The sequence below is a fragment of the Haemaphysalis longicornis genome, unplaced genomic scaffold (assembly GCF_048455015.1).
Source record: "Haemaphysalis longicornis isolate Haplotype H1 unplaced genomic scaffold, Haemaphysalis longicornis Haplotype H1 scaffold_2, whole genome shotgun sequence".
Lineage (NCBI taxonomy): Eukaryota > Metazoa > Arthropoda > Arachnida > Ixodida > Ixodidae > Haemaphysalis > Haemaphysalis longicornis.
The window spans coordinates 275,401,130-275,410,376 of record NW_027526295.1 but is presented as its reverse complement, the minus strand read 5'-3'; the positions used below and the strand labels follow the sequence as shown (position 1 = coordinate 275,410,376).

Below are 9,247 nucleotides of genomic sequence, written 5' to 3'. Positions count from 1 at the left end.
AGCTTTGCGCAGAGGCTGAGTCTCAAGAAGTGACGTTTTGCAGAGCAGCGATCATTGCTAATTGAAAACTTCTTAAAACCCCGCCTGGAAGACATGGAACACCGTCGGTCGAGGCAATTTTTAGAAGACCCTATGGGGAAGATCCTTTCACAGGCCCGCATCAAAGGAAATGAAAGGCCGGCATCGAAGTTCAAAGTAAGCTTAAAAATTTATTAGGCGAAAGTGTTGAACACATAATTGGAAGGTGACCTTAAATGACCCCGATGACGGCACAAGTGGCACAAGGACCCACGTGACCTAAGGAAGGTGGGCAGTGAATAAAAAATGCCCGGTGTATTGGATATAAATAATGATTACGAAAGTTGAATAATTAATAAGAGTGATGTATATTAATTAAAGTCGAATTAAATTTGTTTGAAATGAATAAAGCTAGATTAAGGTGGGTTAAAATGAGTTATGATAAATCACAGGGGAATCAGATGGGCTATGGTTGCTTGGGAAAGGTTAACACGAATTAAGGTGTATTGACATCGAGTATGAACGGCAAAATTGCGTACCAGCTGTATCGACGCGTGGACGTACGTATTAGAAGCACCGGTTACACTAGTACAACATGCTTGCCTGTTTGTGTGTATATCCGCCTGTGAGTTTCTAGGTTCAGCCATTCGGCTAAAAGATAATAAAATTCTGGAACAAGGAGTTTATACAGGCAAAACCTCTCAAAAACACTAAGTATAGTACCATACTTTATACTCGTCAATATTGTTGAGCAAAAAGAACACATTACGCTTTTTTGAGGTAAGGCAACAACACATAGTTAACTGGTAGTAGGCAGTGTTCTTTTAATCTAAAATAGACCTGCACTTAATGTTTGCGATTTGAAATAAAAAAATTGGCGCAGATTGCACTATAGTGGCGCAAGGATGGAAAAACAGCAGAGCTGGCGGCCCCTTTCCCTTCGTCGGAGACCGGACTGTTGCACCTCACATAGATTTCCGAACTTACCGCTGAAAGTTCTCCATGAATGGCAGGCCCGGTTCGTTTTGTCGGCAGCTTTCACATCTCTCCGAAAGTAGACCGCGTTAGCAAGCGCTATAACCCGCGGCAACCGGCTTCGCGAACTCGGCGCCTGGCCTCCGCAATTCAGCCGCGAACGCACGTGAACTGGTGAGGAGAACAGCACGCGAGAGATCATGCCACAAGCGCTGGGCACATTGTTCTCGAAGATCAACCTGGCCGACACCGGGCGCTCCTCACCATGCGCACGCTTACGTGCGCTCGGTATATTTTCTTGGTATTTTCTTGTGGTAACGATGGACGGCGGAACCGAAGGCTTAAACAGCTCTGCTGTTAACAATACGCGTCGAAAAAAATATTTTGACCCAAAATTACAGGAAGAGCTCGTGGCCGACCTTAGACCTCGTGGTGGCATTCAGACTCCAACAGCTACGCAATGTAGGTTGCAATAAATAGCGCGCGAGCAGTGGAACGCGGGAAATTTGAATTGACTGGAGCAAATCTGCATCGAGTTTATTGTGGGAGGAACGAGACAGGAAAAGACAAGTGTGATAGGTGGGCCACAACACAGAAGAGGCAGTCACGTGATAGGGCGGAGGAAGACTATGGTCTTTCGACGACATTTGCAGTGAAGTGAGCGGATACGCGTCCAATTCTTTTAAAGGTGAAAGCCTTACATGTCGAAAGCCTTAGGTGCCATGATAAGTGTCGGTATGGGATTCTTTGTCAAAGGCACAGGGCGCTGCCACCATGGGCCATCTCTTAGCGGGTTTCAAGCATATATCGGTTGAGCTCCTGCTCAACAAAATCATCGCACTGGCTAGATACAGTGGTACTGCGTAAGGCTTGCATGCTGTTGGTATTTGAGCAGTTTGAACGTCTTCACCGCAGGTGTTTCACAGCGCCGTAGGGAGGTCCCGGTGTAGCTAGGTCGGTGGGTCACTGGGGAGCTTACAAAACAATCATAAGTTTCGTCTACGCGAAAGACAAACTTGAAGCAGCATAATTGCTAAAATATGTCCTCGTCAACCCATGGGCAGTCAATAGGGGAAGCAAACAATGTCGGTGCAGTTGCCGTCTTCGTAGACGAGTGGACAGACAGTACACTAAATCATCGGAGTTGCCGTCATCGTCTTCATCCACACAATGAACAATGTGATGTGTGTCATGTGGCCAAAACCCCAAGGTGTATGTAAGCCCTCATACCATTGCCACCAATGACCGTCGTCCTTGACATCTTCACCGACCCAGGAAGTTGGGCAAGACGGCAACTGTTGTCATAATTGTAGCTGTTGCCTTCGTGGACATCGTTAGCTGCGTTGTCGCAAGGCCGGTGTTTTGCCGGGCGATCGACTTTTTAAAGGCCGCTTCAACGTAAATCAGAATCACGGAGTGTGCTGAAATTGTTGCCTAAATTTTGTGACAGTCTTCCAACTGTTTGTTTGTTCGTTGCGCTAGCACTTAAGTTTTGCACTTTCGTCCGAAATCTTAATTAATTCGACTGACATTTTCATATGTAGATACGGCAGCGGCCGTAATCAACGATTGGGCGTCACGGCGAGAAACAGTTTGGGTATACTGTTTATAATACTGAACAGCATACCCAGTGTTAAAGCGGAAATATGCGTCCATTGGGCAGCCTTCGCAGGCACGAAATAGAACATCGGACGTAGAGAGGATTACAGCGTCAGTTTTCAGCTGTAATTCAACCGGCGACTCGCCTAACATCGCTTTCATCAGTAAGCGTGTTAAAGCGGAAATATGCGTCCATTGGGCAGCCTTCGCAGGCACGAAATAGAACATCGGACGTAGAGAGGATTACAGCGTCAGTTTTCAGCTGTAATTCAACCGGCGACTCGCCTAACATCGCTTTCATCAGTAAGCACGATAACATCGCTTTCATCAGTAAGCACGATCTCTCTCAATGGTGTTGGTGTTCCTAAATAGAACCCTCCTGCAACACACACCTGCTACAATATTGGGCAAAAGTCAAAAGCAAGTAACATGAAATCATGTCAATGCCGAAACTCCGTCGTCCTATACATACATGGTACATGGCGATGGGAGACGTAATTGGCTATCAATCCAAGTGTAAACAATATCCACGTGCTGTGAGAGTACATAAACAGAAAATTCCCTTCAAGTGCCCATTTTCGTGTAAGAAAATATCTAGTAAGAACAGATTTGAAATCAGAGTAGGAAAACCGCTCATCTTGAAAAGCATATCCACAAAACATTTTTAAAGAGCACGCACATCTTAGGCACGGCTCCTAAACAAAGCGTGGCCACATCTGCTAAAATCAATCCTCCCGAAGGGAAGATTTCAAGAAAACATACTTTTGGGATAGTTCCAAATTTTCAGAAAAGAAAGTGAGTTCCTTTCTCAGTTATTTTAAGTGATGGGCCATAAAAGTGTTCCCGAAGTTGGTAACTATCACAATACTGGGCCTAACAGCTTGATTTAATCGAAAAAGAAAGCCAGGTTGGAGCTTAGATTTGGCTTTGAAAATACAACCAAACAAGACTGTACAAATCATTCAAATATTTTTATCACACCAAGATCGTGTTAAACAAAAAATGTAGTTTTAAAGCTTGAGCTATATCAAAAAATACACGTGACTGCAAATCACAAACGTCCCAGCGATTTCTTCTACACTTAGGCGCTCTCAGCAAATACAAAGGATGAAATATAAAGTTAATAAATGGTAGGTTTGATAGAAAGGAAGACACTATAAAATACTGTAATACGACAAAATCATTGTGTGAACTTCGTAAATTACTACGACAACACCATCTACAACAACATCAAAAAGCTTTGCAGGTAAGCGTGGCAAATAGAAAAGATGCTTTTAAATCACCGTGTTATCATAGCTAAGGAATGTGGCCACCGAGTTAAGGTATCAGTGACCGTTTCAGAACAGCTAATATTTAAGTGCAAACGTGTATGTAAAAAACTGCGCGTTCCTTGGTGTACAATGCGATTAGTGCAATGGCTGCGGATCACTGTTCTTCCTACATAACATTTCCTATACAAAGACTTAATCTCCAGTTGTCTACGAAAACTGAAGCCTAATAAATGGGTTGCTTTGTCGTTTCTTTTTAATTCGAAGGCTTAGGTTCATTGGACGAAAGAGAAAGAAGATTAGCTAGTCTGGATCTTTTTCACATAAAGAAACGTGACATCCATCTCCACTGACTTGCCGCCGATTTTAAGGCTGCCCACGTAACTTGTTTTTTTTTTTTTTTTTTTTTTTGCTGAAAAGTATGGAAAGCCTTTCAACACCGACGGAAGGCTTGCTTAGCATGATTGGCTAAACAAGTGGCAGAAATTGCAGATCACGGTACAAAACAAACGCGCACCTGTTTGATTTGAAAGCTGGCAAAGCTCACATCTTGCCAAGAGCACAAACAGCCCCACAAAGTTCACTCAATCTACGTACCTATGGGTGAACAGCTGAGGTCCCTTACCTCAGGCGCACGGAGGTGTAGGATAAATCCTTTGGTAATACAACTGATGGCTGGTACAAATTTCCTCCCCGAAAAAGGCGAATGTGGTGAAGGCGCCAAAGCGCAACGGTACAAATCCAAAACAAATGAAAGCGAGGAGTACGTACAAAGAAGGCTGCCAAAAGCGATGACACGAATGACATGTGAATAACGACGGGCAAACAACGACGAGTAAAGACGCTGCTCGGTGGAGAGCCCAGAGAAGCGCTCACCCTCATGCGAACCACGAAAATGCCTTCCGCTGCACCCTGTCCGAGAGTTCAGCGCGAGCGAGTCGCCACTGAGCCTCCGGCCACGCACCCCCTCGGGCTTCAGCGCTGGTGGCGTCGCTGGCGGCGTGGCTACGGTGCGGGTTTCCTCTCACTCTCCTTTCATCCTGACATCCGCCCACTGCTGCTCTTTCCCTTTTCTTGCGAATGAAAACCAAACGAGGGGAACAAAAACATTGCCTTTGCTTACTGAGACAGCTCTCGCCCGCCATTTCTTAAGCATACATTTCCTTGTCGCAGTACCGCTAAGAGATAAATTATACTCAATAACCCACTTCGACGTACGAGCTTCGCATTGCTCATGACGTTGCCTGGCATGATGCAAATGCCCGCAACTGTTTCTCACCCCTCTTGGACATAAGAAACTGCATAAAATTGCTTGGTGCAGGCCATGCGGCACTTTTCAGAGCCTGTTTACGCCTAATAAAATCAACCTAGAAACAAGCGCATCAAACATATGCCCAAAAGGTTCAAACCCCACTGTTAGAAAAGTTAAGGGTCGACGAAAAAGATAATCCGAACGGCACTCATCAATTTGGCTAAAAGGAGCCCTGCCGTGAAACGTGTATAAAAACAAAAGGTTAAAAGACGGTTTTCTTTCTGTAAACATCCGAACAATTTTGTTGTGCTCGATGAATTGCGCACATATTAAAATAGCAGTTCCAAAGTCGCTCCAATAATTGTCCTACTATCGGTAGCTGCTCCTTCTCTTTAAAATAGACGTGACAACCGATACCACTGTTTTTATTCCCAGGGGGCATTTTGGAAGAGGTCCCTTCATTTGATTTATTCGTGGCTGGCGTGCACAAGGCTTCAGACCAATTTTGCAGGAATACGAGAGCAGAAACCGAAGAACTGAATAGATTGTCCCGACTCTGCCGAATTCATTCGGAGCATCCAGATTTGCATGTCTCTGCATTTCGCTTACAACGACGGATGAGCTAGGGACACCAATTTTAAAAAGCGGGCCATCTCATCTTTCTTTTCGTGACGGCTGCCTCTTCGGTCTCTTGTATTTTGATTTTGCGGGTGAAATTGTTTCATTGTTACGATGGACGGATTACTCTTTCCATAGAAGCCGCGTCGTCGGCATTCAGTTGCTGAGAGGAACGCGTCGTATTTACCCGTACTAAACATTTAAAATTCCTAACGGACACTCAACGCTGCTTCGACTCCTCCCTACCGCATTTTCCATAGCGCAAGACGTGCAAGGAAGAGAGACCCCTGTAGACTCGATAAGTTGAACGAACGGAAAGGAATGAACAAGCTGAATGAACGGAAAGGTTGTGAAAACCACTTTGGTAACAACAAAGGCTAATTTGATTTAGCATGGGAAACTCGCATGACAATGGAAAGTTTTATCGACCAACAGAACAGCTCGCGTATCAAAAGATTTTGTTTTCTCCCAAGGCCTAAGAGATCGGCCGGCATTGACCTGTGACAGTGGGACGGGGGCGTAGTGTTAAACATAAAATCGTATTTCCCGACCAGTGTAACATTATAATCCCTAGGCACTAGCCTCACTAGAGGCACGAACCTCACTGGAGACACTAGCCTCCCTAGCGACACTGGGCTCACTGAAGAGACTAGCGTCTTTAGGTTTAATAAAAGGCAAGCTTTTATACCATATTATCTTCCGCATGTTGAGTTAAACGTGTAGCTATTGGCTTTGCAATAACGAATACAGCTGGTTGAGGAATAAAATATTTTTATTTTACACTAAAGGCACTGCTTCTCCGGCACCTGCTGGATCGTCCCGCAGCATCACCGTTGGATTGCGTAAAAGAGAAATAACAAATTGAAGCAGCCATTCCACGTGCCAGAGTTGCGACTGACTACCAAAAATATACGCTGTAGTATGTAAATTTTCTAGCAAGCATAAACGTCATTCTGAAAACGATATGCTGATAGTCAAAACAGTGCCGACTGACAGAACGTTCATGAATAAATTGCCCGAATTAACATCTCGCCTATTCTATCCCTCAGTTAGTATGTTACTATGTTCACGATGTTCATTTCACTAGGTTCATTTACTATGTTCATTTCACACATATAGCGAAATATGTCCTCAGCTTATTTCGAATGTCCTCTTCGAAAAAGAGACTGCCAATGCATGTACCGCTAACTGGCCATGCTTCAAGCTTTGGACGGTATTCACGATGGTTCCCGTCCTATAAAACTGCTGGGCGTTGTGCACTTGAGTGCGTGCCTGACTTTGTCTGTATTCTTAATCTTTTCAGAGCTTTATATTTCGCAAGCTCTCCACTTCAAATGCAAGCATTGCACTCCAGCAAAAACATTAAAAAAGCGAGCCAGCAACCATTTTTAGTTTCCGGTCGGAATAATGGCCTACCAAGTTATTTTGTGTTGTGTTCTAACTTTGTTTGGAAGGCTGTTTTCGGTCTAATTATTGCAAAATAAAGCCCAGGAGGGACAAGGAATATAGAGTAGGCAAGACACAACACTGCTAACAACTCTTTATTTCTAATGCGATATGGCGTACTTCATGCAGACACAAAAACAGAAAACGGAAAATAGGGAAACCAAAAGGATATACAATCTAAGAAATTGAGGGCGGAGATGGGTGGTATGAAAAGGCGGCTGTAAAAAGGTGCCTGTGCTTGGGGAAAATTAGTGATCGGATAACTACTGCAGTTATTTTGGTGCTCATGATATGGAAGCAGTGTGAATGCATTATTTATCAAAACAAACTATATGGTGGGCCTCAACGGTTTCTCTGGTCAACTGATTCCTGTGTCAAGGTACAGTGGTGGTCTTACTAAACTGTGGCTTACAGGCACAGTACCTGCAGCAAATAGAAAAACCCTGCAATATACATAGTGAAAAAATGGGATTTTTCCTTTTCAACGAGGAAAAAGTAGATAATACATATTTGCCATCTTTTGCAATGGATGCCCAAGCGACTGTGAGTGATTTTTAGATGAAAACGACACCTCATACACATCAGGGCTTTCATTGCAGGGACTGTACGTGTGAGCCACATTTCAATAAGACCACCGCAGTAGCCTGACACGGAGATAAGTCGACCCGAGAGATAATCGAGGCACAGCGAATAGTAGCGTCGAATGACAAAGGCGTTAGCAGTACTTCCACTCATTAACACATAAAGAACTGCCATCTTTATCTGATTATAGTGTTTCACCAAGCACGGGCCCCTCATTACTGCCGCATTTCATGCCACCCACCTATGCCCTCAATTGTTTAGATTATGTGGCCTGTGCTTTCACTTTCCTTTGCTGCATTTGCTCCTGCATAAAAGTGACCAAGTCAGTGAAAATAAGACGTTGTTAGTAGCACGATGCCCTGTCGAATCTGTGTGTCCTCGTCCTCCTGTGCTTAATTTTGCCATGATTGAAAACTACTCCTATGATTACAGCATTTGCAGCCACTAGCGTACGAGCATTTTTATTCTGGGAGGGGGAAAAGGCAAATAATAAATTAGTAAGAAAGGAATTTTTTTAGAATACATAAAAAATCAACTTTAAACAACGAATATATTCCCATTTAAAAAGTTGGGATGCCATGGGCCCACAGTACGTCATGGCGTTGCAACGGGTTTGTTAATTCGTTTTCATACGGTCTCATTGCGAAATGGCTGACCATCACAGTGAAAGCAGACATTGAAAGCATAAGCTCAGTGTTAGGCTTGCAAACAAAACGAAAGAGCCACTGGTGGATGTTTAAGATTGTGGGAGCATTCTGTCCTTCTCCCTTGCGAAAAAAAGGACTATGCAAACAAAATACAAGTTTGTTTTATTCGAAAGAGTGGGTGTTTCATAGTGCCCCACTGTTTGTCTGGCAGCAAACAATGCTTTGTTATCTGAGAAATTAACGAATGTAAGTTAAAATTTTGGTTCTCCAGCCAAATCACGTGTTTCATGACGTCTGCGATGACGTAACCCGGAGAGGTCTTCAAGCGAACGTTAGTACGCTGTTTAGTCCGCAGTGGACTGTGGAACGCCTTGTTTATCGTCAGTCCTCCTAGATGACGTAATCCGGACTGGTCATCAAGCGAAAGTTAGTACGCAGTTTTGTCCGCAGTGGACTGTGGAACGCTCTGCTTACCGTTAGTCCTGCTAGATGGCGCCACCATACTGTGCAGGACTGCTGTCCGCCCTCGCTTTATTTGTGACCGTAGTTGCAGCTGTCTTGTTTCGAATCAATGAAAGCTCATTTTGTCTCCATGGCCCCCTTAAAGCCCGGCCCGATGCGCACACGTTGCTCCGGCCTTAGAAGCCTGCAACATAATCTTTCTCGCACTTGAAAAGCAGGTGTTGCAAGTACCCGTGTAAAGTGGAAAGCTTCACTGGTGATTCGTGAGTACCTTGTGCGCGACAGTTGATCGAGGACGTTAGTACGCATCGGCCGCAGAGCTGGGGGTCGGGGGGGGACCCGACCGTCGCCACTAAATAGGGTAATTCCTGTCTCCGACA

General features: G+C 44.4%; 1 non-coding gene across 1 annotated transcript; it reads left to right on the top strand.

Moving 5' to 3' along the window:
- Positions 1 to 139, top strand: LOC144171254 (U4 spliceosomal RNA). The gene has a single exon (XR_013322924.1). It is a non-coding gene; the product is annotated as a U4 spliceosomal RNA (small nuclear RNA).
- Positions 140 to 9,247: the final 9,108 nt, after the last annotated feature.